The 25005-nt window shown below is 44.1% G+C and overlaps 1 protein-coding gene across 2 annotated transcripts in view; it reads right to left on the bottom strand.

Moving 5' to 3' along the window:
• Window positions 1-25005, bottom strand: part of CALN1 (calneuron 1) — a 447751-nt gene that overhangs the window by 356810 nt on the left and 65936 nt on the right. Inside the window, exon 1 of one of the 2 annotated variants that reach the window (XM_074263987.1) lies at window positions 16875-16972. The exons of the other annotated variant lie outside the window; for it this stretch is intronic. The gene's annotated coding sequence lies outside the window, so the exon portion shown is untranslated. Of the gene's footprint in view, window positions 1-16874; window positions 16973-25005 lie in introns of those variants that run through there. 2 annotated transcript variants of the gene reach the window in all.

Below are 25005 nucleotides of genomic sequence, written 5' to 3'. Positions count from 1 at the left end.
ACTGTCCTGCTTTCCAAGCAAGAATACAGACACTGGCTCCCTTCCCATCCACCTCTTGGAGCCAAAGGAGGCCTAAGGCCATTGGCATTTAGGCAGCAACCCTTGAAATAGATGACCATCAAAGTCTGCCTTTGATTGTAAGAGGCAAGGAGGATGGGGAGAGTTGGAGAGGTTTAACTGTGATATTCTCTCCTTCTTCCAATGTCAATCTGAAGACATTACTCCTGTTGGACACCGGCCTTGATAGAGGAAGCACAAACAAATTAATTCTCTCTTGATGAATAACAAACTCAATGCGAGTCAGGACACCACCTTTGCTCTGATAAATAAGGTCACTTTAAGATGGGGTGGCCTTCCTCTTTGTTTTCAGGTCTATCTGGCTTTCATCTTCATTTTTGTTCAGTCTGTCTAGCCTTTGTTTTGCTCTTTATTCAGGTCTATCTGGCCTTCATCTTCCTCTTCATTCAGGTCTATCTGGCCTTCATCTTCCTCTTTGTTCAAGTCCATCTAGCCTTCATCTTCCTCTTCATTCAGGTCTATCTGGCCTTCATCTTTATTCTCATCTTTGTCCAGACCTCGCTAGTCTGTCCTTCATCCATGGCTCTTCATTTCCAGTCTCTGTGTCTATGCATTAAATGTCCTCCATTCTTTAAACGCCCTCTCTCTTCAGCTTCACCCCTGGGAATACTTGGGTTCATTCAAGACTCCACTCAAATGCAACCTTCTATGTGACCCTTTCTTGATCTTCCCCAGCTGTTAAATCATCCCACCTCTATTTTGTATACACCTGTGAGTAACCAGGTTGTCTCCCCCATAAAATATTAATTCCTTGAGGGCAGACACCATCTTACATCTGCCTTTGTTAGGTCCAGCAAAGTTAAGTGAGTGGGACAAAGAGCCTTGCACATAATAACTATAGTAAATACTTATTGGCTGAAGATTGATTAAAAGGAAATATAATTTAAAATAATATAATGATAAGGATAATATGACTCTGGAGTTAGATCCTGGGTTCAAATCTTACTTCTAATGCTTATGCTCTGTGTGATTTTTGAACAAGTGACTTTCATGAGCCTCAGTTTCTTCATCTGTAAAATGTGGATTAGATGGCCTCTGAGATTCTTTCTAGCTCCTGTTCTATGATCATAATGCTCAATATGACCCTAATAACATAACATCGGGACTCCCTTAGACATCCTTCTGACTCCTTCTAACTTTCACCAAGTAGCCAGTTTAGCCAGAGGCTGAGCACAGCTTTGGGTTTGCATCCAACTGGGACCCAAGTGGCAAGAGAATTGAGTTTAACTTGAAGACATATTTTGACCATTCAAGGGAAGTTTCAGAAATGACAAAGCCTGTGGATCATATTGAGAAGCATCTAAAAAATGAAAGAACATAACACAGGAAGTGGGAAAGCTGGTAGAGGGTAAAGATGGAATGATGGAGTTCAACCCTCAACTTTGGAAGGAATTAAAAAAAAAAAAAAAAAAAAAGAACTCATCGTAAGAATTCACAAGGGAAGAGGCACATTTTTTCCAAAAATTGGGGACTAGATAGGGAGATAACAGATGAAAGAGACAAAGGCAAAGGATAAGTGGGTAACTTTTTTTTAAAGTTGCCACTAGACACCCCAAGAATCAAGGGAGAAAAGTAAGCTCTCCCAGAAAAACTCAGTTCTCCCCTTTATTTCTTAAGCCCTTTCAATTATTATCCTTCCTTTGGGTCTAAAAGTTCCATCCAGTAATAAATAGTTTATCTCCAGAACAAAATTCACCTTAGAAGGGGTAATTTGGCTCCAGGACAGTTTTTCAACCCATGAGGTGTTTTTCACTCATCCCAGCTTATAAATCGCAAGCTGTTTCGCTAAGGTGGCTATTGCTGAATCTCCAGGCAAGCCACCTTGGGTATCATTTCATAGCTCTGCACTTGAAACCTCTCCAAATTGGATTACCTGGAAGCCAGGCAGGCACAAAAATACACACAGCCTGGGTTTGCTGGGATTAGGATTTCTTTCTTTTTTTTACAAGTCCATACACTATAACTTGGAAAAAGGGCCTAAGTTTTAAGGTCAGAGGAAGGAAGAAAGCAGATAATATACCTAGAACAAAGAGACCAATGAATCTTTGATGTAAAAGCTTCTTGTTTATAAGAAGACTGAAGCTACTCAGTGTGGTAAAGTAGAGGGACAACCTTAGAATCAGTAGACTCAGGTTTAAGGGTATTTTTTGTTTTTTGTTTTTTTGTTTTTTAACATGGCCCTAGAAATGGTATTTAACTCCTTAAATTGTCTTAGACAAGGATTTTTCATTTGAAAGTCAGGTAGCCCTTCCTTTAGGATCATGGTCTATCATCTCCAAAGAGATCTCAATACTAAATATGAGAACGTGAAAAAGTCCTAACTTGGAAATGTAGGAAATAATGTCCTTTCCTTCTGTTTCAGAAACAGATATGTTCCTGAAAAGGAGCTAGGAGGCACAGTGGATAAAGTACCAGGCCTGGAGTCGGGAAAAAATGAGTTCAAATCTAACCTCAGATACTTCCTAGCTATGTGATCCTGGGCAAGTCACTCACCCTGTCTGCCTCAGTTTCTGTAAAATTAGCTGGAGAAAGAAATGGAAAACCATTCCAGTATCTCTGCTAAGAAAACTGCAGATGAGGTCACAAGAATCAGACTGAAACAATTAAACAACAATAACAAATGTTTCTGAAAAAGGAGACTGTAATTACTCAGTCAATCCTATGTTCACTAATGTGGTGAAAAAGAGGAAAATGTAAAGTCTAGTGACTCTAGTTTAAATCCTAGTTCTGCCACTTACCACCTGATCTCCAGCTAGTCATTTTACTTCTCTGGACTTCAGTTTTATCCATCTGTAAAATGAAAAGATTGGTTTTCTAATTCTAAAGTGAAGGTGCTATAATACTAACGGTCTGGCTCCCTGAGTGCCTACATCTTTTCCTGCTCTGTTAAAAACCCTTATCTCCTAGCAATAAGAGAGAAAGAGAGGGAGACAGAGACACACAGAGACACAAAGGCAGAGAAAGAGAGAGAAACAATGAGAGACAGATGGAGAGAGAAAGAGAGAGACAAAGGTAGAGAGAGAGAAACAATGAGAGAGAGAGAGAAAGAGAGAGAGAGAGAGAGAGAGAGAGAGAGGAGAGAGAGAGAGAGAGAGAGAGAGAGAGAGAGAGAGAGAGAGAGAGAGAGAGAGAGAGAGGAGAGATAGATAGATAGATAGATAGAGAGAGAGAGAGACAGAGAGAGAGAGAGAGAGAGAGAGAGAGAGAGAGAGAGAGAGAGAGAGAGAGAGAGAGAGAGAGAGAGAGAGAGAGAGAGAGAGAGGAGAGGAGGGGGGAAGAAGTAAGAGAAACAACAGTTCCCATCTGGCTGTTATCATCTGCCTTCCTTATTTCAATTCATTCTTCTCATGTCCAGCTTTCTGCATCTCAAGGCAGCTCAAAGCCGAAATGGAAGCAATCCCTATCAGCACTAACACCTTGGCCAAGAGATCTTGGTTTGAGGAAGGGCAAAAAAGAAACAGCCACACCACTTAGTCATCTGCCACAGCACGTATCACAGCTGGGTAGCAGTCTAGGCAAAGTGAGCCCATTACAAGTCCCTCTTTCAACAGTTTGAACATACTAACAGGACTCTGAATTGCCCACATGTGTTTTCGATGTTCCTGATTTGCTTCCATGGGAGGGGAAGAAATATTCTGGCTGAATCTTGGTAAATTTAATTATTTCACATGAAGCAGGGCAGCCTCCATCAGCGCCCCACCTGGAAACAGGCTGCTGAACATCTGTCTAGGTGTCAGTTTCCACTGCAGAGGCAAAGAATCTTTGGTTCACAAACTAAAGTTGGCAGGAAGAAGGGGGGCATCAGTTAAAAAATCAAAAAGATAGAATTAAAATCATGAGAGGCAGTATGGTATAATGGATAGAGAACAGCCCTCAAGGGCAATAAAAAACTGTGTTCCAGTTCTATTTCTAAAACCTGCTAGCTATATGCCCTCTCAAAGTAGTTCCTGTTCTAGAGTTCTAAAGTCCCTTCCAGTGGACTTGGCCATTCTAGGTTCTAAATTCCCTCCAGTTTTGAAAATCTATGTTCTAAGATCCTTCCCATTTCCAACATTCTTTATTCTAATATCCCCTCCCAACACTGATTAAAGTGTTCCTCCAAATCAAAGTTCTTATCAGCTATATCCTTTTTGCAGGTTTTCATGAGACTAAGGAGATTTCTATAGTGATAAAATCACATCTCCTGAACCCAAAGAATCCTGCCAAAATGTAGGGAAATGACTAAGATCAGTGATTTCAAACTGAAATAAAAATAAGACCTATTAATCCACACATAAAGATCCTTGACTCAGTTTTGAATGTAATATTTTCTAGAGGGTTTTTTATATTATTTATTTATTCTGTTATATATTTCCCAAATCCATTTTAACCTGATGGGGAGGTGGGGAAAGGATGTTGCATTTGACATCTTTGGCTTCGATACTATCCGGAGGCCCTTTCCAGCCCCAGGATGCTACAATCCTATGAGAGGCAGCCTGGCCTTGGGAACAGACATGCTGGGCATCCTTCATAAAAAGTAAAGGCAAACTTATGACATCTTCATTTATACTACTGAGACAGAAAAAAAAAAAAACCTCAATTCCTCCAGAGCCCAGATTAAAATTCCAGAACTCTCAGCTTCCTGCCCATATTGTTAAGTCTTGGTCCATGTCCCAAGTGCTCTCTGCAATCTATCATTTTCTTGCTCAGAGGAACCTCAGACCGTTGCAGCTGGTGGTACCGTCCCCTTTCCATGCATACCTCATGCTTCAGCCCCTCCATACTCAGGCTGTTCATTAGACTGAAGTAACTGAAAACAGTCTCTTTCTAGATGGAGGCTCCCAAGGGAGACTTTGCCAAAAGCCACCCAAGGCTAAACAGTGGGAAGATCAGGACTTGGGGATCGGAGGTCTCACATTTGAATCCCAACTCTGCTATTACTGTCTTGGTGATCTTAGAGTAAGGCAATTCTACTCTCTGGGCCTCCTTTTTCTCATCTGACCAAATGAAAAGGCAACACTACACATTCTCTAAATGTCTCTGGCTCTAGATCCAAGACCATCGCCACCAAACGAATCACCAAATGGTATTCTTGCCTTTAGGAGCACATGATGGCTAGTGATCATCAAGCACACCATCTCTCCCGGCCGGAGGTTAAAATCAACCCAGTTCAACAAACATTTATTATTCCTGTGTGCAAGGTGGCTCAGAATTTACCAAGATAAAAATGAAATGTGTGCCCCCAAAGAGTTTCTATTGGGGAATGATGGGGCATAGCGATCAATCAATAAAAATCAATCAATAAATATCTATACATTCAACAAGGACTTTTTTAAGCACCTAGGACCTGGGATGTAGAAACACAAAAGAAATGGCCCCTGTGAAACAGCGGATAATGTGTTGAACTTGGGAACACCTGAATTCAAATTTTTATTTGAACATTAACCAGCTGTGTGACCCTGGACAGATCATAGAACTTCTCTCAATGTCAGATTCCTCATGTTTCCTCACTGCACTCAGTGGCCTCTCAGATCCTTCCCAGATTAAGTCAGTGATCCTAGGATCCTGGGATTTCCAAGACTTCACATTCTATAAGAGCTCTTCCCATTCCTTGGCCCTCCTGAGGGCAATCTTCCTTTTTATTAATTATATTCCCAGTGCTTAGCACAGTGCCTGGCACATGGTAGGCACTTGATACGTTTATCAATTTATTTAAATTGTATACTTAAATATATAAATTGTATTTATCAATCAATCCTGATTGGATTGGACTAGAAAATGGCAAGTATGTATGTAAGGAGATATCAAATACTATAGATAGAAAATAAATACAAAGTAATAGGAAGAAGGGGGATGGGATTAGAAAAGGTCTCAGGTAAAAGTGGTGTTTGAGCTGAGCTTGGAGTAGGGGGAGGGGAGGACTAGCAATAGTTCTCTCTCATTAAGCATTCAGTAAATGCTTACTGTGTGTCACATGCTGTGCTAAGTTCTGGGATACAAAGAGAAAAACAAAACAGTCCTACCCTCAAAGGGCTGACATTCTATATGTAAAGACAATCTGTCCACATATAAATATATTCAGAATATATGCTTGATAGAAATGAGAGCTATAGAAAGAGGTAGAAATATAATAAATTAATAATTGATAAATTATAGATATTTGATTGATAAATAATAGATGGACAGACAGATAGAAATATGGATAGATAGATGGATGGATGGGTTGGTGAATGAATGAATGGACAAACAGAGATATGGAAGGATGAATGGATGGATGGATGGATGGGTAGATGGTTAATGGATGGATGAATGGGTGGGGACGGGGAGAGAGAGAGAAGGAATTAGTGATTCTAAGAGGCAACAGTGAGGAGAGAAAGCATTCCAGGCATGGAGGAGAGACCAGGCAAAGAGACAGAGATGGAAGATGGAAACAACAGCAAGACCAGTTTGGCCAGATCATGGAGTGCCTGAAGGAGCAGACAAGATAGATGATGGAGTCAGATGCAAAGTAAATAGAAAGTAATTTCAGAGATGGGAAATCAATAATGGGGGGGGGGAGATGGGAAGGTTTTAGGAAGAGTTTTCTTCAGGAAGTAGCACCAAGCTGAGCCTTGAGGAAAGTCAGAGATTCTACGAGGTTGAATCAAGGCCTGGGGGATAGAGGGGTCACACAAGTCCTCGCTAAATGTCAGCCCATGGCTGCTGGCTCCAGGTCCCCTCCCTAGCAGATTTCAGGGAAGAATTTGTGCAAAACTATGAGTCAGCCTACATCATAAGTAATAATTTGGGGGCTAACAATAAGATCTCTGAGCGAGAAACCATTGACAGTATTCTCTTCCAAATTTACCCCCCCTTTTTTTAATTATGTAATTTCTCCCCGTCACCATCCTACCCTTTGGAGGGCTCCCGGCAGCTCCCGTCCCAAGCTTTTAAAATGATCATTTCCTGCTGCAGACCAGCATTTATCTCTTTGGGTGGCATGAATTATAGCGCTCTTATTTTTATTTCAGTATTTATTTAAAAATAATGTAAGAGAGAGGCCCGATGCCAACAGTACTTTAATCTGCCCGAGCTCTGTAAACAACTCAGCTCCAGCGGGACCTGTGCTGCTCGCTTCCAGCAGAACAAGGAGGACGAGAGGGCCTTGGAAACCACAGAACCATCTGCCATGTAGGCCTCGGAGAAGCCTGCTACCTTACAGAGGGAGTGGTCAAACATCTGGGGGGTAGGGAGGGCTAGCCCACTCTCCATCCCTGTGACTCCCCCTGTGACTCCCTTGCTGGCTGAAATCATTTCACCTTCTCTGTCCCTCAGTTTCCTTATCTGTGAGAAGGGAGCAATAAGGTCTGCCCAGCTCTTAGGATTTTTGTTAAATCAGATATGGATATTTCTACCATGCTTAACATATATTGGGCTGCTTGTCATCTAGGGGAGGGGGTTGAGGAAGGGGGGCGGAAAGTGGAACACAAAGTTTTGCAAGGGCTAATGTTCAAGAATTGTCCATACGTATGTTTTGAAAAATAAAAATTTTGGGGCAGCTGGGTGGCACAGTGGAAGGAAGGAAGGAAAGAAGAAAGAAAGGAAAGAAGGATGGAAGGGAGGGAGGAAGACTTTAATAAAGGAAAAAAATCAGATATGGAAACCATTGTGAAACATGCTATACTACTATAAATATCATCAATTGTTTTGTAGTTATCATTCTTGTTAAGAATTCTATCACATTGCCAAGGCAAGTTTCCCTAGTCTAATGAAAACATGCAGAAAAAAATATATTTCACAAGATCATTGATTTGGAGAAGGGAAGGAGCTTAGAACCCAGAATGCCAGAGCTGGGAGGAACTTCAGGACACAGAATGCCAGAATTGAGTGACCTTCAGAACAAAAAATGTAGGAGCTAGGAAGGGCCTTAGAACATAGAATGTTGGGGGCAGCTAGGTGGCTCAGTGGATAGAGCACCAGCCTTGAATTCAGGAGGACCAGAGTTCAAATCTGGTCTCAGACACTTAACATTTCCTAGCTGTGTGATCCTGGGCAAGTCACTTAACCCCAGCCTCAGGAAGAACAAAAAACAAAACAAAACAAAAACAAAACAAAACAAAAAAAACAAACAAAAAACATAGAATGTTAAAGTCAGAAGAGAGCTTAGAACTTAAAATATTGAAGCTATACAACTCAGAACACAGAATGTCAGAAGTGGGACAGGAGAAAACTTTAGAACATAGGATGTCAGGGTTGGGATTGGGAAATACCTTAGAACATAAAATGTCAGAACTGGGGCAGGGGAGAACTTTAGAACATAAAATGTCAGAACTGGGGCAAGGGAAAATCTTAGAATATAGGATGTCAGAGCTGGAGCAGGAGAGAACTTTAGAATATACATAGAATATCAGAGCTGGGGCAGGGGAGAACCTCAGAACATACGATGTCAGAGCTAACATAGGATGTCAGAACAGGGAAAACTTTGACAAGCTGCCTCCTCCAATCTCTTCCTTTTAGACAGGATGAGTAATTACCTCAGGATCACAGAGGTATTAAACAGAGAGAGAATTTGAACTCTGGTTTTTTGGTTCAAAACACAGTAAACCAAAATGCTTCTTTCTAGTTCCAAGCTCCCAGGTCTCTTCTGCACGTTCTTTCCAAAGCAAGAAGGAGGGAGGAACTGGAGGGAGAGCATATAGTTGGGGGGTTGTTTTTGTTTTTTTAATGGAATAGGGGAAATTCTCTAAACTGAAGCATATGAATCCCAGACCTCAGCTCTCCAGATTAGATGGTACAGAGACCAGCTGGACAGGGAGAAGGAAAGCTGGAGGCTTGGTCTCAGCACCAATGTGCACTACAGATGTTTGAGATTTTCTTTACCATGCTATAAAAATGTATATACTGCAATTAGGCCCATTATCAGGATATAAACATAGATTACACTTTATGGGATGAATGAAAGGACAGTGTAAAACCCACCCACATTTCATCTGGCTCAGAGAACCATGCCAGCCCTTGGGTTACTAGACTAAATCATCCACCTTTCAGAAACGGTATCTGGAGTACAGTGGGGCTCAAGCTGAGAGCCCTAGGTTCTAGAACTGACTCTGCCATTACATCTGGGGCCCTGGCAAATCTGTTCTCACCATAGGTTTCAGTTTCCCTCCTCTGTAAAATGGGTGAGAGGGAGAGGGCAGACAAGGGGAGCTTTGCCTCTGACATTTTCTTCGTCAAGTTTTCTCATGTGTGACATTTACAATTTCACTCTTCCTAAGCAAATCTTAATCCTTTTTTTTACCAGGATAAAATGCCTTTAATTAAAGTCAAAATGGAAACTGCTACAGCTAGTAACAAGCCTGCAGTCCCACTCGGTTCACTCAGTTAAGTTAAATTAACCTGGAATTGGTGACAGTGGATCCTTTTATAGGGAGGCAACATGTTCTAATACATGGAGAGCTGGATGAGAAATCAGGAAACTCTGGGTTCTAACCCCATCTCTGATACCAATTACCTAGAGGCAACTCCCTTCCCCTCTGAGATTTCATTTTCTCATCTGTGAAATGGGAATAGTAGTGATCCCTTGGAAGATTATCAGTAAACCACAGTGAAATGTTGCATGTAAAGTGTTCTGCAAACCTTAAAAGCACTCCCAGGTCAGAGACAAGACCTCTGAATCTTGGTTTTCTCATCTGTGAAATGGGAATAGTAGTAGTCCCTCAGAGGATTATCAGTAAGCTGCAGTGAAATGCTGTATGTAAAGTGCTCTGCAACCCTTAAAAGCACTTCCAGTTCAGAGACAAGACCTCTGAGTCTTGGTTTTCTCATCTGTGAAATGGGAATAATAGTAGTCCCTCAGAGGATTAAGCTACAGTGAAAAGTTGCATGTTAAAGTGTTCTGTAAACCTTAAAAGCACTCCAAGTTCAGATACACATGATTGGGAACAGGGTGGGCCTTGGGGTCATGAAGATCCAGGACTCAGTCTTTTCTCTGCCACATATTGGCCCTCAGAACATGTGACCCTCAGCAAATTGTAGGACTATAGATTTTAGAGCTAGAAGGCACCATACATAAAGGCCTGCATTTAAACCCTCTCATTTTATAGAAAAGGAAACTAAGGCTCACAGAGTTTAAGTGAGCCTCTTTCCCAAGATCATGTAGCTAAAAAGTGTCAGAGGCAGGATCTGAACCAAGAGCTTCCTACTCCAATTTCGTGTACTCTCCAAGATCTCTCAAGTCATAACCTTTCAGCACCCTGGACAATGGTCTAGGCCCACAGAATAAAGAGGAGCTGTAACAGAGCATCAAATGAAATCACAGAATCTGACCAATAAAAAGGTGGACAGACAGACAGATGGATAGATCAATGGATGGATGGAGAAACAATGGCTATTTTTCAGTTTCACAAGATCAATGATCTAAAGCCTTGAGGAAACACAGAAACCAACCCATGCATCCTCTGCATTTTACAGATGAGTAAACTGAGACCCAAGAGAATTAGGACCATAGGAGCATAGATGTTGAGTAGATGGGGCCTTGACAGTTATCTAATTCAATGTCTTCATTTTATAGATAAAGAAATAGGGATTCAAGGAGACAAAGTGATTTGCCCAAAGGATTTGAACACAGATCCTCTGACTCCAAAGTCATCGGAGCCACTTCTGTTCTTGCAGCAAAAGCAGACCAACCCACAGTCCCTGCCTTTAAGAGACAAACAAACGTCTCCTTCCCCAAGCTTCCCAAAACCTATGGATGGTTCCAACAGAGAGAGACTCCATTTAGCTGGTTTTAGTTCCCTGTTTACTTCAAACCCCCCTCCCCCCGCCGGGGCAGCCATCACAGCTGAGGTGGCTGCCTTGCACTCCCTCCCAATCCCTGGAATTTCACCAGGAGAAGAGAGTGGGGGAATATGGCAGGTAGAAGGGGAAGAAGATGGGAGGGAGGGGCACAAAGTTCTCTATAATCTCAACTAAATATTGTGGAGCTGCACTGGCATACCAGAACATTTTTCAGTGCCTTGCGCAGAGATGGCCCTTTAATGAAAATTTAATTATTCTGTGGGCTGGAAGTATACATTAAGTTTGCAGGGAACCTCCTGAATAGGCGCCATGCTTTCTCCTGGTCTTCCCGTGTTTTCATATTCCCCAGGAATTAAAGCCCAGGAATTAAAAAGCCGGACTTGATCCCAAAGCTACAAAAAGCAACTTCTTTTTAAAGCTGTGATACATCATACACTCCTTGGGTCATCAAGCTGCCGAAGCTTTGGACACCTCAGGATTATGGTTCTAAATGTATACAGCAAAAATATACGGGATTACAAAGGAAACCAATTATATTGAAATAAACAGGTAATATTTTCCCCATCTGAATTCATAGATGCCCTGAAATCTAGCCATGAATTCAAGTTAAGAAACCTTCTGCTAGAGAATGATTTGGAGGTGAGAATATTTCAGGATTCAGTAGAGTCTCGGACAAAACAATCATTAATGTGTGACCTGTCTTCCCTGTTCAAAAGTGGTTATTAGCATTCTAATTTCTATCAAGAACATGATTAGAGAAGTAACTTTTGTGGCTATCACTGATTTTCACTTTCATTCCTCAGTAATAGGAATATTAGTGTGAAATTAAAGTTAGACCTGGACCCCATCAGGTCATAGTACTGGAAATGACTTCAGAGGTCACTGAGTATAATTCTCTCATTTTACAGATGAAGCAACTGAGGCTCAGCAGATAAACCTGGGGTCACCTGGTCAAGTAAGTGTAAGCTTCAGGAAATGTCCCAGTTTTTCCTAACATTAATCCTAGCAGTCCAGCTACCACTGCTACCTATATGTTCCATAAGAACAAATCTATGTCTAGACAATGCAAATGACTTGCCTGAAATCCCATATCCTCAGGAATTGTTCACAAAGGGTCTTAAGCTGAGGTCTATCAACTCAATATAATCCATTTCCTTTGTTATCCTGTGTATTTAATTTTATATATTTAAATACACTATCCTGAGAAGGGGTTTCTGGGCTTCAGTCAATTGGTTGCCAAAGGGGGCCACCCCACACAAAGCCAAAGTTCTTCAGCTGGTGACCTTGAGTGCAAGTTCAATATACATTGTCAGTATCTTTTCCTCACTATCTCTCACTTTCCCTTCTAATGGGAATTCATTTTATTGAACTCAGATAATATTGATTCCACAGAAGAAGGAGTTTCAAAGGTTCTAAGCCAACATGAGAGCGATAGCATGGACCCCAACCATAATTGTTTGGCCAAGGACAAATGGGCTCTCCTTGTCGTGCAGGCCCACTTGTAATTGTATTACTAGGAAATGCCCAGCATCACTACATAGTACTAACTAGACGCCTTTAGTAGAAATTACATGTCACCTGGGCAAGCCCAGCACAAATGCAGAACAGTGACAACCGTCGCCTTCATTTGGATTGTCCTCTAATTACAGTCATATTCAGAAAAACTCTCACATCAGAGATATCAAGGGATTTCTCCAATGTTTCATGGGGGCTTCTCCATGGGAGGCAGCTTCAGCATGAGAGCAAAAAAGGCAGGACTCCAAACATTGTATCGGCACCCAGGGGCTGATGCCAGAGGGGTTTCATGTACATAACTAAGCTGGCAGAAGAAGCTCTCGGCATTGACAATAAAGAACAGATTGATTCTGCCATTCAGCAGCCCCTCACAAGTCTACGGTAAACCATAAAGATTCCATCCAGTCCACACCCAAGAGGAGGGAAAGATGGAGATGTTGGAGGAAGAAACCCCCCTCCCCCTCAAAGAGATCTACTAACAATCTTACCAGACCTGAGAGCTTGCTCAAGGATAGGTTTTAAAGATAAAAGGAACTTTAGAGACCATCTCCTCCAACAAAACACACACACACACACACACACACACACACACACACACACACACACACACCCTGATTTCACAGATAAGAAAACTTATCAAGTATCTTAGTCAAGGTTATACTGATAAACACACAGGAAAATAGTCAACTTGAGATACGTGAAAGAGCAGTAGATGATAGATAGATTAGATAGATAGATAGATAGATAGATAGATAGATAGATAGATAGGTGAGTGGATGGATTAGATAGAGATGGATAGATGGATAGATAGAAGGATAGATTAGACAGATAAATAGATATAGATAGATAGATAGATAGATAGATAGACAGACAGACAGACAAATGGATGATAGATAATAGATTTACAAAGACAGAGAAAAAGATGGAGAGAAAGCGACATACACAGAGACACAGACAGACAGCAGAGAGAGGGGGGGAAAGACAGAGAGAGAGAGGGGAAAGACAGAGAGATAGAGAGAAGAGAGAGAGAGAGAGAGAGAGAGAGAGAGAGAGAGAGAGAGAGAGAGAGAGAGAGAGAGAGAGAGAGGAAAGAGAGAGAGAGAGAGAGAGAGGAAAGAGAGAGAGAGAAAGAGAAAGACAGAGAGAGAGAGAGACAGAGAGAGAGACAGAGAGAGAGAGAGACAGACAGACAGACAGACAGACAGACAGAGAAACAGAAATAGGGAGAGAAATCATATATTAAGTCCTTACTGTATGCCAACCACTATGCTAATACAGTGAGTAATAGAATCAAGACCAAGTCAGATCCTCTGATCCTGTTTCTGTACTGAAGAGGGGAGAAATTTGGCCTGGAAATAAGAACTCTAGATCCCTCTCTGCCACAAATTGGCTTTGTGATCTTAGAAGTCCCTTCCTCCCTTGTCTAGAAAAGGAAGATTTGATGATCTTTGATCTCCTCTGATGTTAACAATCATAAATCACAAATCTGAGAGCAGAAACTCAGAAGTCTACCTTCTTCATTTGACAGATGGAGAAATTGAGGCACACTGAAGGCAAAAGACATGTCCCAAATCACACAAAGCCAGACTGAGATTTGAACCAATATTTTCTGGCTTCCAATCCACTTCTCTTTACAATACACTATCCTGTCAAGGAGAGTTTTCAGAATTTATCTAATCATGTGGTTTCCAAGGAGCATGTCATGGGGGTGGGGTGGGGAAGAGATCAAAGTCTTTGGAGTGTGCCAATGAACCTGTTGTCACAGACACAGGTGAGAAAAAAGTCCACCAGCTCCATCCGATAAGTTGCCAGATCTGAAACCTTGTGAATTCTTAAACCCAGTTCACAAAGCCCTCTCCCCCAGGAGACAAAGGTGCCTGTCTTCAAAGGGAGGGCACGGATGCCTTGTCATTCTCCCCACCTCTCTTCCCCCTTTGAGTAGGCAAGCCACTGCGTCTGACTCCATCAAGTCTCGTCCAGCATTCCCTTCACAGAACCAGCTGACCTAGATTAGATCCCTTCCCCAGTCACACACATGATAAAGAAGGCTGCTGTTCGCATTGCGTCCTCAAAGGAAGCCTTATGGAGGGCAATTATTACTTCCAGAGTTCAGACAAAGGTGACATTTTGGTTAAGAGTTCTGCACTAAATGGATCCAACTCTCCTCCGGTAAATCAACCCACCATTTGAATTTCCAGAGAAACTTTTCTCCCTTTGTTTTATTCCTCGCTCTTGGTCAACAAGGATACCCAGGCGGATCCACCCAGTCCTCCTCCCTCAGTGACCCTGGAAGTCCCACTTGTCCAAAGTGTCCTCAAGAAAGGTGACAAGACCGGCAGGGATGGAGCATCTGGCAAGCCATTTAAAGCTAACGAATGACCAAGTGCTCTCAGAAGACACCGACTTGATTCCTGCCATCCTTTACACCGTGCGGCCTAAGTTCCTGGGAACGGTAAGGGAAGCTCTCAGGAAAAGAAGGCTCCTATAGAATGTTGCTTCTGAAGGCTTCATTCAACCCAGGACAAAAACAATCTTCAACCAACAAAAATGTCATACTACCCAACTTTGCCCTGGCTCTCCTTTTCACTCCATCCTTTCTTCCCCCCCCCCCCAAAAAAAAAAAAAAAAAAAAAAAAAAAACAGAAAGAAAGACTGCTTAGGCAAGGATTTCTCAACTTACTATACATGGCTTTTGCTTTACCGGTAAGAAAATTCCATACTAACTGATTTAAGCCTTTTCCATAGCTCTAAATGCTTGAATTGAAAAATAATATTTCATCTGCTGAACTGAATGTTGGCAAGAAACAAAGCAGGACTCGGAAACCCTAATTATAGAGGAGTGTTTACATTTGCACACACATGTTTAGGATAAGCCCCCTAGCCATGCCAGTACATACAAAGCCACCTGAGCCGGATAGTCAGACCCACTAACATTGGTGGAATGCCTATTTCCATCCCGGGCAGTCCTTTTGCACCCCATTCTAGTCATAGTCTAGACTGGACTTTTCTTACTTCCAATGGGATTTCGTGGACTTGGGCCCAACACACCACCGCCGTTCCCCCCAAAACTGAAGGATCCCACTCTACCACAGTGTCGGACAGTGAGAGAGATGAGGATTCATTTAATGGGGTGGTTTCTAATGGACACTTAGGTGACTTCACCGGACTGGAAGTCTCCAGCTTTCCTGACCCAACCCAGGCTGAAAACAGTGCCGAGGGTCTAGAGATCCTCCACTCGTCCCAGGTTTTGGGGGATTGGGGGGAGGGGCTATTAGGGTTTTGGTTGTTTTGGGGTTTGTTTTTTGTTTGTTTTTTACACATAGACCTCTATGGGGAGTTAACTACTGAGAATTGGAGAAGATGCTTCTCTTTTGCACTGAAACAAATAAGAAAGAATGATGGGGAAATGGGGGGGGGGGCAGCGGCCCTCTCCAGCTGTACGGACTCAGGGCCATAATCTGTGAGTTCCCAGTGTCCCAGTGGGTTCCACTCTCTGCAACCTAGCCCTGCAGAGGACAGGCAAAGACTTACATGCTTGCTGTCTCTCAGGGCCCTTGGACACCTGGGAAGGGAAGTTCCTTGCCCGGGGAAGCTGTGGTACAGGGTGAGCCGGGCATGGCAAACTGCTCCTGCCCATCTTGTGTGCCCGTTCCAAATGTGCCCGAGAGGTGAAGGTCTTTGCCTACCTCAGCTTCGGGTCAATGCCCGTCCCAGCTTACAGAGTAGCCACTCTCTGGGGCTCGGAGGGCCTCCCCCCATTCCCCGCTCTGCCTCCCTTGCAGCAAGGGTGGCACGAGCCACTATGTTCCCCTGGCTGGGAAGCGAGAGCTGGGAAGGGCACTCAGCCCAACCGGTGGTTGCTGGGAATCCTCCCTCCTCCATCGCCCATGTCCGACCTTCTCTCCCCTCAGCCCCGCTCCCAGGATACCTGTTTGCCTCTGCCGCTGTTCTCCCTCTCGGGCTGGGTCTGGACGAGCCCTTCCCGACCTAACCCAGCTTCCAGCTGCCCGCCCCCGGCTCCGGGGAGCGCAGCCCGGCGGCGGGCGGCGAAGTCGGGGCTGCGGGGACCCAGGCGAAGGGAGCGGAGCCCGGGGCGCTGCTCCGTCAGGACTGACCGAGCGTCCGGAGCCCCGCGCCTCTGGAGCCGAAAGCGCGCCGCTACATGGGAGACGGAAGGGGATGCGAGCAGCAGCAATGACACCGCCCCCTCCGCAGGGTCCCCGGCCCCGCTGCCACGGCCCCGGGAGGGGGCGGGGGAGGGCAGGGGTGGCTCCAGATCCCCTCCTGCCCCCAGCCCCTAGCCCTGCCTCGGTCCCGGCATCCCCGATGCCAACAGGTCCCCAGCGGCTCGGGAGCACGCCCGCCGAGGCCCCCCGGAGCGCCAGTCCCGAAGCCGGGCCACCAGAGGGGCAGGGGGCAGGGGTCGCGGCAGCGGACCGAGCGGAAGCCGGCACCGGCCCCCTGAGTCGCGGAACGAGGGGAGCGGAGAAGCGGGAGGGGACGCGGGGGTGGGAGGCGGCACTCACCTCTCGGCCGCCCGGGGCCGCCGCCGCCGCTGCCCCGCTGGCTCCCGGGCTCCGTCAGTCCGTCGGCCGGTCGGTGGGTCGGTCGGTCCGGAGGCGCCTCCGCTCGCTCGCTCGCTCGCAGCCAAGCGCGGAGGCCGGCGGGGGAGGGGACGCCAGGGGAGGGGGGCGGCGATGAATGGAGGTGCCGAGCCGGCACACGAGCGCGCACGCACACACACACACTCACTCACACATACACACTCACCCTCACACTCACACCTCGCGCAGCCAGCCCGCAGCCGCGTCCTTGCGCTCGCATCCCCCCCTCCCCTCCCCGGCTCTACCAGGCACCCTCTCGGTCCCTCCCAAAATAAATACAATTGTGTGTGTGTGTGTGTGTGTGTGTGTGTGTGTGTGTGTGTGTGTGTGTGTGTGTGTGTGTGTGTGTGTGTGTGCCTCCTTTCCTCCCTTTCTCTGAAGCTCCCCCTCTCAGCTCGGCAGACACGCCAGGCGTCCTGTTCTCCCCAGCCTTCCCTGTGTGTCTGTCTGTCTGTGAGTCTGGCTGCCCCCCTCCCCCCACCCCTTCCCGGGCCCTCCCCTCTCGGCTCTCTCTGGCTCTCTCGCTCTCACTCTCGGCTCTCCCTCTAGCTCTCTCCCTCTCCGGAGCCGAAGTGAGCCCAGGCGGCGGGCGGCACGATCTCAGTCCATGTGCGCGCTCGCGGCCTCCCCTCCCAGCTCCCCCTCGCCCCCGGTGCCCGCGGCCCCGCCGGACTGGAGCGCCCCGCAAACTCTGTGCGGCGCCCGCCCCCTCCCCGGCGGCACCCCCACGGCCCCGGGGGAAGATTCACTCCATCCCTCCCTCCCCCTCGGCTCACGTCAGGGCCGGGGGTTCACGTCCCCCTCCTCCGCCCGGGCGCCGGCTTCTCTCGGGGGGCCCACCCCACCCCTCTCCTCTAATGGCTCCCACGGTTTCCAGGCAGCTCCACGCAACCTGTGCGCACACAGAGCCCCGGGCAGACACGCGCCCGTGCTCACACACTCACACACACACACAGCCACACACGAGGAGCAGGAGCTTGGCAGACGGTCCTCCTCCCTTCCCTACCCCGAGAAGCTGCCCACGTTAACTCCTGCAAACTGCTGTTCTTTCGCATTGGACACCTTACACCAGAGCCCTGGGCTGTAACTCTTTCATCCCCGGACCCCTTCTCCCTTTGGCTGGGAAATACACACATGGACACACACGCAAAAGGGAGGAGGGAAGACGTGGGGAGGAGGATCCTGTCTACTCAACTCTGGCACCACCAAGAGGGAGTCCTGTCTCTGTGCCTTCTTTCCCCCAAATCTCTGCTCTTCTGGGCAGCTCTATGGTCCGTGCATCTTCGGCATTTCCCCTCCCACTGGGACCCTAGTGAACAAGGGACGGGGGCAGGAGATGCCCGCGTCCAAAGCACCTTGGCCATCCCTAACCTGGAAATCTCCAAGCCCTCTTCAGAAGCCCCCGCTCCACCCTTAGGAGTGTGTCCCCCACAACTACTTGGTAAGCTGCTGCCAGCATGGAAAACTGTCCCAGGCCACCCTTTGCTAGTATCCCAAATCCTGACTTTCCCACCATAGAGGAAACAGCACGTCCAAGTTTGGGCTTTTCATTTTTATTTGTCCAGTTTTTGTTTTAAGAAAGAACATTATCCCTGCTTAGGGATCCTGAAAATATTAAAACTCAGAGAGAGTCTTTGAGATAGTACTCCCTGACCCCCTTTCTCTTGATTCACTGTATGAGAGACAAGGCAACACAGCTCAGCTCCGTCCTGCCTCAGTTTCCTCCTTTATACAATGAGAGAGTTGGACAAGAAGGGCTTCTTAAGTCCCTTCCAGATTCCTATTCCCTGAATTGCCAAAATGAGGAGGAAAAGATCATCTCTAAACTGGGAAAGCCAACGCGAATTTTCCCTCCAGCCACGTCCTATTCCCTGTACCTTTTCTCTCAGCCCCAGGCTTAGAAGCCTCCAGTCCCTGGAATAAAACTGAAATGGGCCATGCCCCTCAGCAGCTGGGCACAGAACAGTGAGGTTTGCCCTTAGACTTCAGCCGAACCACGTCTGCGAATCACCTGTCCTCTGGATGGCAGCAGCTGAAAGAGGGAGCAGAGGATCTAAGCGTTTGCCAACCGGTGGCTGAAACAGTGAGCACAAGCTAATGTGAGCATCTTTTCCCCTGAATCGCATTGGTATTTAGCACAAGTTCCTGTCTCAATAATGAAAGGATAAGTCGTTTGTGAGCTCATTGACAACAGAGACTGGGTATGGGGTCCTGCACACCTTAGATAAATAGAAGCAAATAAATAACTCTTAACTGCTCCTTGCTGCTCTTGCTGATCAGAGAAGTCTAGGATTATAGATTTAGAGCCAAAATGGCCTTTAGAAGCCATCCCACTGCACTCCCTTATTTCACAGATTAGGAAACTGAGGTCCTGAAAGGTTGAGTGATGAGTCCCAAGATTACAGAGCATCAAGGTTCAAATCCTACCCTGCCCTTTTCCAGGTTAATTTCATCTCAGAGAAGAGAGGAACCACAAACAGAACTACAATATCCCTCATAGATTAATAAATCATATTACCATAAATAATTCATACTCATTTAATTTAGTATGGTACTAATTAATTAACCTAATTAATCCATTGTTCTGAATCTTTCCAAAAAAAAAAGTTCCTTAAAAAAAAAAAAAAAAAAAAAGCTGAAGTCTCTGTGCAACTTTCACTCCCAACTCCTTGTTCTGCCTTTTGGGATCAAGAACAAGACTATCCCTTCCTCCACATGAAGGAACACTTGAAGAGCCTTAACAATCAAGATTCTCTGCAAGCTAAGCTTTTCTCCACAACTTCATTTCTAGTAAAATACTATCATGCAAGCTTCCCATTCTTGTAATCTGGGTTTGATTTCTGGAGAATTCATTGCATTTTGTGACAAGCCTTGGAGGATGATGGGTAGGGTGTTTTAGTTGGAGTCCAAAGCCTACACTTAAATACCATCCCAGACACTTTCTATGTGATGCTGCACAAATTAATCAATTTCCTGATGCCTCGGTTTTCTTCTCTTTCAATTTGGAATTCTAGCTGGAACTCTATAATCGTATATGATCTTAACTCTAGTTCCTCATTTTCTCCAACCAATCTTCCCATGACATGATGTCTTGACCACCTCACATTCTGGTCACCCTACGCTGTTCTTGGTCTAAGTTGGATTGTACTGAAAGATATAGACTAGGATAAGTGATTTCATTGGTATAGGGAACTCCCAGGTGATGAAACTCCCTCTACCAATGCAGGTCAGCACCCCCTCTGCAACGTGTAGTCTTAGAATTTGTCCTAGAATATAATAAGGTTCAGTGACTTGCCAGGATCAGCCAATCAGCATGTGTCAGAGGCAGTACTAGCGCCCAAATCTTCCTGGCTTCAAAGTCATGCCATGTTATCACTAGCGATACCCAGACCTGTCTCCAGAAGTGATTAGATAAGAGCAAAATTGGATAAGGGACAGTAGACCAGTCCCTTCCCTTATTCTGGATAGCTCTCTTCAACTCAGCTAAATCATCCATCTCAGCATTTCCAATAACAATGGGAATTGTTATCCAATTTATGCTACCCTCATCCAGGGATGACCTCCCATAAAATCTCCAATAGCATTGGCCTAAAATGCTAAAGATCCTTTGATCAAAGGTCTTTAAACATATTGTGGGCACTCACTACTCCTCAGACAGTTCCTGGATGATTTCATGAGACTTCTATCTGCACACATTTGTTTGACAAGGAGAAAGGAAGAGAAGATATACATGGGAGACATCTTGTTAGAAGAAACATTTTAAGGCTGTGATTACCTCTCAAGTCACATTTTAAAATCCATTAATAATAAGCACAGCGGCATCGAGTTTTATATATTTTGATCAGTTATGTGACTGTGAGATTTGGTTTGCTTTAGAATACTATTGGTCAAAAATCTGCCTGTTCCTTTCTCATATTTTTGTCAAATATATGTGTAGCACAAGGGACAGAGGACTAGCTTCAAAGGAACACTTGGGTTCCTCTGAAGTCTCTGACAGATACTGACCAAGTTGTTCAGCCTGTTAGTGCTCTAGGAAACGTTTCTAAAACTATAAATTGCAGGGACAGACCTGCATCAGTAGGGGGAGTTTCTTTACCTGCTAGTTCCCTATACCAATGAAATCATAGATCCAGTATTTATCTTATACCCTTAATATATATGTAGATTATTCTTACAGCAGGTCTAGCAGTTTTTTTAGTTTTTGTTAGGTTTTTTCCCCCCAATAATAATCCCCTCATTCCATTCTATTACAGAATTCTCTTTGAGATATCTTAAAAATTAATCCTCTGTGCCTTCACAATTCTATTACCTTTAGCATAAATTGCTTCTGTGGGGTATATTTAGTCAAATACAACAAATCTGCCCTCTTCATCTTCTTAAGTGCCATTTTCATTTTCTCGGTTAACACCATGTACTAAAGTATAATAGCCAAAATGTGACGATTCCTCTATAATGAATAATAACAACAAATTACTGTAGAAACACTGGCAAATATCTTTCATTATGTATCTATGCGATGTCTTCCTTCCAGTTTCATCAGTAATTGTTCTTGGAATTATCCAATTTAATTAGGTCTTATGCCAAATTTTCTTCTGCAGTTTTATTTCCCCTTCTACTGCCTTCCATTATTTTGTGAAATGGTACCACTAGTAATTTACCAGATTACTCCTCCACATTTTGTTATCTTTGATTACCAGGCCTCTCTGCCTGAGAAGGAAATAAGTATCAGTGGTTGCATAATTTTTCTGGACTTTTTTTTGTCTTCTCATCGCAGACTCTAATTTATATTATAATCCATGTCTTTACCTTTATCCATTTCCCATTCTTGAAGTCAACTGTTAAATAGGTGAGGTTGGAGCTATTGTAATTATATACTGTATATGCTGAAATTTCTCATATCCCCATTTCTTTTATCTTGATATTCATTTGGATCTTTATTTTAAGCAAGAGATGATTAAATTGAACACAGCCAACTGACTCTGAAATGACTTCCTTTATCAATAAGTAGTCATTTCCTGTCTAAGATATAGTCAATGGCTCAGTGCTCTCTTTGTTCAGCACCTTCTGATCCTCTCCCTGTTTAAACTTGACATTAATGCTTTTGAACAGCATGTCAAGTACATCTGTAAAATGAGGAAATTGAAGAATGCCAGAGATAAAATGGTGAATATTATATTAAAATGAGTCAGAAAGCTGAAAATGACCGTATGCAAACATCTTAATCTCTCTAAGCTTCAGTTTCCCTATTTACAAAAATGGGTATAATCATTCCTGGGGTACCTACACCACTGAGATGATTAATGAAGCTCAAATGAGATAAAGTAGGAAAACATTTTGCAAACACTTTCTAAATAACAATAATTATAATGGTAGCTAGGTGGCCTAGATATGTTGGAGCCAGGAAGTCCTCAGTTTCAATCTCGCCTCAGACATAGATGTGTGTGACCTGAACAAGTCACTTAACTGCTTTTAGCCTCAGTTGGTATTCAGCCTCATTTTTTCTCAGTAAAATAGGGATAATAATAGTATCTCCTTCACAGGGTTATTGGGAGATCACATGGGATAATATATGCAAAAATGCTTTACAATCTATATAAAAGCTAGCCAGTAATAATAATAAATCCCATAGCATATGGGAACGTGGATTCTTTACAAGATCTTGTTCTCTTTCAGGTCTCTCTTGCGTCAGGATACATTTTTCAACATGTTTTGCTGAGCTCTCTTGCATTGAAGTCACTAATTGTCAAGCAAGGCATGTGTTGGACTTAGTCTAGAGGAACTTTGTTGAGTTCTTTGAAGGATGGCTTTCAGTCTTCATCTTCTGCCGCACAGGTGGGCACATTTACCTTTGTGGTCCTCTCTTGGCTTATGCTCAACAGGGACTCTGCAAATGGAGATGGCTAAGTAGCCCCCACAGAATGAGCTACCCTACTGCAAGTAATAAAGATGGATTTGGGAGTTACAATGGGAGTTTATAATCACAGTATGTCAAGTCTTAGGAACAGGCTCTATAAGATCATCATGTGTTTCTTTCCTAGCCAATTAGGTGATACAGCAAATAGAGCCCTGGGCCTTGAGTCGGCAAGACCCAAGTTCAAATATGATCTCAGATACCGTGATCCCAAACAAATCCCGTAACCTCTGTCTGCCTTCATTTCTTTAAGTGTAAAATTGGATTAATAATATCACCTATCTCCAAGGATTGTTGAAGAATCAAATGAAATATTTGTAAAATGCCTGGTATTTAGTAGGCATTTAATAAATGCCTTTCCCTTCCTTCTTCTATAATGACCTGAAGACCTGAAGCTCTCTGGTGATATTTCTGAATGTGTCTGTTCTTTTCCCTTTCCTATTTCTATCTTGGAGGTATGATCTTGTCAACAATATGGAGAATTTCTAAGCTGTCCTCATTTAAAGTGTCGGTCCTGGTCCCAGCCTTTTTACCCTTTACTTATTCGCACACACACACACACACACACACACACACACACACACACACACAAGTGGAAAGTTGGCAGAGAGGAAAGAAAAGAAGGAGTAAAAGAGGAGGAGGAAGAAGATAATAAAAGAAGAGGAAAGGAAAGAGGAGAGGAGAAGAAAAGAAAGAAGAGAAGAGGAAAGAAAAAGCAGAGGATAGTTTGATTTCTTGTGGATCCCATGGTAGATCTCTTTGATCTAACTCAATTTCCCTGAGTGCTCCCAAACCATCCCTAAAACAACTTATCTAGATCACATTCATGTATTCAAGATTTTTCCTACAAATCATAGTCAAGCTAAAAAGTCTATAAGCAAAAGATTCTTCCCTCTTCCTATGTTTGAAAAGCAGTACATTTGCCCATCTTCCATGCTCCCATGTATCCCATTCTCTGTGCTTTTCCACAGATGACTAACAGACGCTCAGAATTATATCCATACGGTTTTTAAATACCCTGGCTTCCAGACCTTGCTGATCTGAACTCACTGATGGCAGTACCAGGCCCGGTTCATCTGAATTCATGGATTTTAGCCAGTTGTCTATAATCGTTCCCTCACGTGCTTAGATTAAAAAAACATTTTTTGTTCTCAAAATCATAAAGAATCGCAGGAATTCAGCATCAGAAGGGACCTCATATCATTTGATCCAACTCTACCTATAAAAATGACACACCAAGCCTACCTCTGCTGGAAGAATCCCAAAGAGGGAAGCCATCTCTGAGTTAGCTCATCTCATGCTAAGGTAGCTCTCATCTTTAGGAAGTTATTACTGACACAATGTTTAAGTTTCTCCCTTTGAAGTTTCCACTCAATTCTCCTTGAGAGCAAAGAACTACTAATCTAGTCCCTTTCCCACAATGCAACCTTTCAAAGACAGAAAGAGAATTTCATATCCCCTGACATAATAACACTTGGTCCTCCTGTCATAACTCAAGGCTCTTCACTATCTTGACTGTCTGTCTCTGAATATTCCTCAGCTTGTGAACATCCTCCCTAAAATAAGATGTCAGAGCTGACTCCCACACCCTAGATGTGGCCTGATTAAGACCGAGGAAAGAATGATTATCACTTCCTCATTTCTTGAATCTCTCAGTCAACAAGCATTGATTAATCACCAATTATTCACCAGGCAAAGGGCTGGGTGATGGGGTTACAAAAGTAAAAAAAAAACAGTCCCTACCCTCAAGGAACTTATCTTCTGAAAAAGGAGATAATAGATTTGACAGATAGGTTTGCAACAGATAGGAAGTAACCCTAAAAATGAAGGTAGTAGGCCCTGGAAGAAATCTCATGCACAAGGTGGTACTTGAGCCATATCTTGAATGGAAGCAGGGATTCCCAAAGGAAGAGGTGAGGTGAGAATATTCCAGGTATAAAGGAGAGCCACTGGGAAAGCAGAGGAAGGGGAGATGGAGGGTCATGCCCAAGAAACAGCAAGGAAGCCAATATGGCTACGTTATGGAAAAGAGTAGAGTATGAAAAGACTAAAAAAGACAGAGTTCAGTTTGTGAGAAGCTTAAAATACCCCCAAAAAAGAGGGATGTGTAGATCCTATGGAGCCATTGATGTTTACTGAGTG

Source organism: Sminthopsis crassicaudata, chromosome 4 (genome assembly GCF_048593235.1).
Source record: "Sminthopsis crassicaudata isolate SCR6 chromosome 4, ASM4859323v1, whole genome shotgun sequence".
Lineage (NCBI taxonomy): Eukaryota > Metazoa > Chordata > Mammalia > Dasyuromorphia > Dasyuridae > Sminthopsis > Sminthopsis crassicaudata.
This window is presented reverse-complemented; position numbering and strand designations above follow the sequence as displayed.